This window comes from Anastrepha ludens, chromosome 6 (genome assembly GCF_028408465.1).
Source record: "Anastrepha ludens isolate Willacy chromosome 6, idAnaLude1.1, whole genome shotgun sequence".
NCBI lineage: Eukaryota > Metazoa > Arthropoda > Insecta > Diptera > Tephritidae > Anastrepha > Anastrepha ludens.
The window spans coordinates 116,731,640-116,738,587 of record NC_071502.1 but is presented as its reverse complement, the minus strand read 5'-3'; the positions used below and the strand labels follow the sequence as shown (position 1 = coordinate 116,738,587).

Genomic DNA, 6,948 nt, shown 5'->3' with positions numbered 1-6,948 from the left:
GTCAGCCATTTTCTGCTCCTATCCTCCTGCTTATTCCACAATCTTAAGTACTTTGTTTACCAAACCTCGATTTTATCTAATATATGTATGCATGTATGTACATACTTCTTCTTAACGCACTCCAACCCCACTCCCTTGTCACATTTCAGCCTCATTCATTCCATTCGAGGTCATTTTTAACGTTACAATTTGTTCTTGAACATTTTCGTCATGTTGCAAATGTCGGTCAACGCAGCCAGCTGGCACTTGACACAATTTACGTTGTGTCTAGTTTTGTATTGTACTTGAAGCGACTTGTAAGTAGCAAAATTACAAAAAACAAAAAAATAAAAAAAACACCCAATTTTCCCGTCCTTGTGCCACTTCACTACGAAGTTGTGCCTGTCCTACGAAATAAATATTGCATATTTTTGGGGTTGTGCAGTCAGTTTTTCGACAGTTTTCAGTCTCGTTGGCGCACAATTTCATTTCGTGCATAAAATGTTAAAAATGCCTGGCCATTGTGTTCAAGGCACCTCCTTCTCTGCAATGTTCATACATACAAACCTCTACTTATACAAATGCATATGGGTGTATGTATGCAGTAGCGTGCTTGTACGGTCAAGCTTGCCGTAATAATGACGTTAAGATCAGAAAAGGAGCAAAGAGCGTAACAACGACATTATTAAGTGGTTCAATCTCATCTGCACTGCATTCATTTCCGTCTTGAGAACTATAAAATATAAGCACTCATTCATTCATTCACACAGCCAGTGTTATGGTAGTTGTATCATTCATTCACTCCCAGCAGACAAACACACCAGTGCAGAACTACTTTACTGCCAATTTGCTTTGCAGCTGAAGTAAGTTAAATATTGGTCTATCTTTTTACTGCTAGCAACTGGGTTTTTAACATGAAATTACGAAATGTAAATTGTCCGCCTTTGCGTCGGTGCAATATCAGTTAATGAATTAGTTCATAATAAACAAAAAGAAATCTAGTCCAAAAATCTCCTGTTTTGGATGAGTTGAAAAAGTATATGCAAATAGATAAAGGAAAGTTTCGTAACTATTTTATTATGAATTAAAATGTTACGGAAATGTTTTTATTGTATTTAAATTCGTTTCATTTCATTTTTAAGGGGGCAGATACCTGTAAACGGCCATATTTCCCTTGATTTTCATTAAAATTATTTAAAATGAAGAAATCAATACATTTTTTTCAAAATTGGCAGTTTATTTATACATTAAGATAATAAAAAATTTTTTTTAAATTTTAATCATTTAAATTGGCGGATGTACACTCAATTCTTCCAGGAAGGTTGCAGCGGGGCTTCTCAATCGGCGGGCATTGTAGCATCGGCATCAATGACCTGAATTCAAAAAACCAAATGGAAAAAAAAATTCGCGGAATAAAATGTTTAATTAAAAAATTAATTTTGGGGCGAATTCTCCAACTATTTTTGCTTCGAAAAAACTATTTTTTCTCAAAATTTTCGAATTGTAAATTCACATAGAAAGTAATATCATAAAAAAGATGTGTGCAAAATTTCAGGGAGATCGGTTAATAACTTTTCGACTTATCGTGTACGCCAATTCGAAAAATATAGTTTTAAGAAAGACGCGTCTAAAGTTTGAATACACGAAAATTCCCATCCCAGCGCTCGAACACAAAGAATAGAGTCATCACGGTTGACGATCTATAATATAAGAAATACTTAAATTTACGTTCTAAAATTTTTTTGACATATTCTTAAAGGATTATATTAACATTTTATGAAAAAAAAAATAGTTTTCTCCAAATTTTACAGGTATCTGTCAGATTAAAGTTTAAGTACAGTAGGTTCTGTTTTTATGCGGTAGATACGTTCCGCAAGAAACAGCATAAAAAAAGCTACTAGTTCTATAGTACAATAAAACTATAGATACGTTTCAAAAGTGCTAAAACCGCATAAATCTGAAATAATGTAATAAAATCGTATAAAAAAGGGCACTAGTCCCATATTATAACTATAGATACGTTCCATAGACCGCATGAATCTGAAATAATTAAATAAAATCTCATTAACAAAATATTGTATTTTTGAAAATTATATCTTTATTTAAGAAACGTCAGAATCGAAAAATAAATTTAAGAAATAGAATCACACAATACCCGCGTGTTGCGCATTCGTTTAGGATTTGGCGTAAAATCACTTTCGTCACTTGAGGAAATGTATACGTCTGATCTAGATAGTTATGCAGGCGGTTCCATACTTGTAGGGTTAGCATTTCTGATGTAATCTGTGATGAGTTTTTGCGTAGCTGGTTTAGAATCTTGTTTATATGTACAATTCCCGATAGGTCGACATGCATTTTGTAATTTAAAAAAAAACCGCACTATTTCAAAACCGCATAAAAAAAGCCGCATAAAAACAGAACCTACTGTACATCCTCCAAAATTATTATAATTTATTTATTTTTTTTTTAATAAAAATCCAAGTTACAATCCTTATATAAAATTTATAAACATTCGATAAGCTTTCATTAAAATGGCCGAGTTTTGGGTCAGAATCAAAAACAAATTTGTATACGTTGTTTTGCAGGTCAATCAATTTTAGTATTTAAAATTAAAGTTTGCTTTTTGACAATTTTTTCTCCTGATTTGACATGGAAGATTTTTAATGGAAGAAAATGGGCAACACTGCCAACAAGATTAAAACTTTGTATAAGTTTCAGAAAAATTTAAAAACTGTGCATTAAAATCACCCAAGTTTGACCCAGATTTAAAAAAAATTTAGATAACTAGCATATCAAGCCATTAAATTTTACAATTTAAATTAATGTTCGATGTTTGACAATTTTTTCTCCTGAAGGTATTATTTATATGGAATAAAATAGGCAACACCGTCAGAAAAAAAATTTACCAAAATCAGCTAAACTTTTCCGCGATTTCAAACTTGCACTTTGTAAATAATATTTTATTATGAGTTAAAATATTACTGAAATTTGTTTGTCATCTTTAAATTCGTTGTTCGACTTAATATGGCTTCATTCACATTACATATCTGCATCCTCCCAAATTACAATATTATAATTTTATTTTATTTAAAAAAAAAGTTCATTCTATATCAATAATAATCCAAGTTTCATATTTTGAATAAGATTTATAAAATTCGAAAATTTTTCATCAAAATCACTGAATTTTTAATCAGAATTTTTCCGGATAAGGAAGTTAAAAATGCCTAATCCATGATCAAAGCTCCGTCGCATTTGTATGTCCTGAGACTAAAAACTCCCGCTCGTTCGGAACCGTTCTTTACCCTAAAACCGTTTTCGTATTACTTCAAAGTGGCGTTCCATCTTCCTCATTACAAAATCTATGCTAGTGTGCTTGGGTCCAGGTCCCGCTTTTTCATCCGGAAAATTATTTCCGCGAAACCACTGATGATTTCCCACGCTATTTTCTAGCCCATTAAATTTTAGTATTTGAAACTGAAGTTGGATTTTTCTACAATATTTCTCCTGAAGGTGCTTTTTGTATGAAAGAAAATAGGCAACACTGTCTGATACAAAAAATTAATTATCAAAAACCAACTAAAATTTTCAGCGATTTCAAACTTGCACTTTGTTGTACTAAAATTCAATGGCTACAAAACTGTGTACCCAATTTTTTTTATAAAAAATTAAAATTAAAAATTCAATGAACATTTTTCGAATTTTTTAAATCTTATACAAAGTTTTTAATTTACATTATTGTGATATTTGTTATGAAATTAACTAAAAAACTAATTGACATTAAAGAGTAAACAAGTTAATAGTTAATCAAAACTTGTCGATAAGCGGTGCCATCATAATAACTTGGGGGGGTGTTTTTCATTCCAATCTAAAACTAAAAAAATCAAATTTGTTTACAAATTATTAATACTTAAAATATTAACTTAAAAACTAAGCAAAAAAACAATAACAATAAACATAAGATAATAATATTTTTTGCACTCTCCCCTAATTGGTAATTCTGCAACTAGTACAAATCAAGTCACTCTAGAACTAGTGTCACTTCTATCAATTGATGAATTGCAATGTTTGCTGAGTAGTTTTGGCTTTACACCGCATGGCTCTTATGCACATTAATATGTACTTATTTTTCTTACTTGTACACTCGCTCATTGTGTCTTTTAAATGATTATCATGAATAATCAACTTAATAAATTACATTCCACTTATCATTTGTGCACTTTCCGCTTCGAACAATACATAATTTTTGCTGCATATTCATTTAGGAGAGCAATATGGTTGCTGGGATGTGTGCGAGCTTTAAGTTTTATCACTACATGAATCTGAAATTAATAAAGTAGCTGCTTATGCTGGCCACTTCGGTTGCTCTATATTCAGAATGAACGAGAAATAAGTGAGAAATGAGAAAAATACGAGTTTTCAAAATAAAAACGAAATAATGCAAGAGGAAATTAATCCACCGCTCTTATAAATATTTGTCGAGGTAGTGGAATCAAGTGCGCTTGAATATTTGAGTTCCTTCCAGCGTAGTCTTGAATATGGACAGGCATTACTGATATTCTGGTAGTCAATGAGAGCTGGCAGGGTGAAAATATTCCAAGTAAAGGAGGTTGTACAGACTGATTCTTTAGGCTGGTAGTAGCTTCGGCTACAAAAGTTGATCGAACTCTACGAACTGCTTACTGCGACCGCGAAAAACCACAGATGTTTAAGGCAATCAGCAGGCTTTAAGACTATCCAATATGCAAATCAGGCTTACCTGCCAATCTTACGCGGTTAAATAGTGCATGGGAATCTTAGTACGATAACTGCTATCATTTGCAACATTTCTGATAGTGAATTTATTTGAATTAAGTACAACGTCATAGGCTAAAAATAAAAAAAATGAATAGATTTATGTTGTCATTTCCCGTTTATAGAGAAAAGTAAAGGCACGCTAGGGGCGGGAGTACGTCAAAGCAACGGCTGACAAATTAAGCGATTAACGGAATATAAGCAGAGTGGCGCAGTGGAAGCGTGCTGGGCCCATAACCCAGAGGTCCGAGGATCGAAACCTTGCTCTGCTAATGCGATGGTGTGCAATGCAAGTTTTTTTATTATTATTTTTAATATTTTTTAACTAAAATAAAATAAATTTGTTATTCTTTGTTTCTTATCTCAAGTTCGGCAAACGTGTGATTTATGTGTGTATATTTGAAATTAGCATTAAAAAAATATGTCAGCTCATTTTCTTGGCCATTTCTGACAGCTATTACTGAAAATTGCTAAGAAAGTACGGAATACATGAGCGATGTCAGGAGATCGAAGTATTTTAGTGCATACATTGTCCTAAATTCTTCTAAAAATTGGTATATTTATAGGCTTGAATATAAGAGGTAAACCAAAAGAATAAAAAAAAAATTCCACAATTTTGATATAAAAAATAGAGTAAAATTATCGTATAGAGCTTTTTGGGGTGATATATCTTTGGTTGTTTTTAGCAATTTTTATTTCTAATTTTTAGGATAAAATTCACTATTTAAAAAAATTTAATATACACAATAATCTTTTGGAATTATATGTACCTGTAAAATTTTCTTTATTTTTTTGGAAAACAATTTTTTTCGAGAATTTTTCAAAAATAGATTTTCATGTTTTTAATTTTTGAATAAAATATACTTGTTAAGAAAATTTTATTTTTAAACATACTTTTTAAAAAATTTTAATTTGTTTTTTTTCTAAATTTGGAAAAAACTTTTCTCATATGTTTTCCCTTTTTTCATTAATTCATAATAATAAAAATAAACTTTTGTTTTTTAAATTTGGAAAACAATTTTTTTCAAATTTTTTTCATTTTAATGTTTAGGATAAAATATACTTGTTAAGAAAGTTTTATTTTTAAACATACTTTTTAAAAAATTGTAATTTGTTTTTTTTTCTAAATTTGGAAAAAACTTTTCTCACATTTTTTCCTTTTTTTCAATAATAGCTAAGCCTTAGTATTTCCTACAACTTTCTGGATATGATTCGTGTAATAGGATTCGGTGTACATATCTATTTACTACATGGTGAAGTCCAAAATAAACAAGACTGGTATCATAAAAATGTTTGTGATGGCGCCATCTTTATAATGAGTTGGTGCGTTGGAAGTTACATCCCTAGCTAACTTCCAGTGAGAGCTTGGTGACATTCGGTTCAGTGGAAGCGAAGTGTTTGTGTCATCGGTACAAAAATGAGTTTCGAACAAAGAGCTAACACCAAATTTTGTTTCAAAATCGGTTAAACGTTTACTGACACATTTTAATTGATGAAAAAAGTTTATGGCGATAATTGTCTATCTCGCGCCAGAGTTCATGAGTGGTTTACACGTTTCAGAGATGGTTGTGAGGACATAAATGACAATGAACATACGGGCCGCCCTAAATTAGTATTCACCGAAAACTCCATCGAAATTTTTCGTAAATTTATCAAAAATGAACCGAAATCATCGTTGAAATTCATGGAAGCGGAGTTGAGTATCTCCAAAATATCGATTTATCGCATTTTAACTGATCATTTGGGCTTACGAAAGGTCTATGCACGTTTAATTCCGCACAAATTAACTGAGGACCAAAAATTGCTCATGAAAAATTGTCCTCATTAAAGAGGCGAGAAAAGACGAGAACTTCCTTTACAACATTGTAACTGATGATGAAACGTGGTGTTTCCAATATGAACCTGAAACTAAGCGTCAGTGTGCCGAATGGAAGGCCTCAGACGAGCCACCACCCAAAAAATCGCATTTGGAGAAGTCAAAAATCAAGTCGATGCTCATTTGGAGTTCGTGCCAACGGGCCACACCGTGAATGCAATTTTCTATTTTGACGTTTTGAAGCCTTTGTTGCATCGCATTCGTCGGACTCGCCCTGAATACCGCGAAGGAAGAAGCTGGAGGAAGTTCACCTTGTAATATTGAAATGTTGAAAATTATGGTGTGGAAGTGAAATATCTTCG

General features: G+C 31.8%; 1 non-coding gene across 1 annotated transcript; it reads left to right on the top strand.

The window, feature by feature from the left end:
• The first annotated feature begins 4,970 nt into the window (after window positions 1–4,970).
• Trnam-cau (transfer RNA methionine (anticodon CAU)) lies at window positions 4,971–5,042 on the top strand. Its single transcript has one exon. It is a non-coding gene; the product is annotated as a tRNA-Met (tRNA).
• The last annotated feature ends 1,906 nt before the right edge of the window (window positions 5,043–6,948 follow it).